Raw genomic sequence first — 503 nt, 5'->3', positions numbered from 1 at the left:
GTGGGTAGATGGCTCTGTAGGTAGCTTCGTTTCTCTTGGGGGGTGGAGGGATGGACAGAAGTATGTGGCAGGAGGCAGGAGACCAGTCAGGAGGATGTCACTGTGTTCAGGCAGCAGTTGAGGAGTAGCAGAACCAGAACGGCCATAGATAGCTGGGATAGACTTTGGCATGCTTAGGTGGCAAACGCCGCAGGACTCTGTGATTGAACAGATGCAAGGGATGAGGAAAGAGATGCACCAAGGAGGGCTTTTCAAGTTTCCAGTTCAGGTGAAAGAAGAAATGAATGGATGGAAGGAAAGCTGAGGACTAGAGTCTCATTGTTCTGAGTCAGAGGTCACTCTTACTGTTTTTAGGGCCAAGAACAGAACAAATTTGGTGCTTCCTCTGCCCCTGGGAAGACTGCCTGTGTAGTTGGAAGGATTTTTCCTAATTGCCCAGGCCTGCCCCAAGGACGAGACAGGAACTCTATTTGGGACAACATTCAGAAGGGATCTTTTCTTCT

This window comes from Galeopterus variegatus, unplaced genomic scaffold (assembly GCF_000696425.1).
Source record: "Galeopterus variegatus unplaced genomic scaffold, G_variegatus-3.0.2 Scaffold94, whole genome shotgun sequence".
In the NCBI taxonomy this organism is placed as follows: domain Eukaryota; kingdom Metazoa; phylum Chordata; class Mammalia; order Dermoptera; family Cynocephalidae; genus Galeopterus; species Galeopterus variegatus.
The sequence above is the reverse complement of the archived record's forward strand: the minus strand, read 5'-3'. Positions refer to the sequence as shown.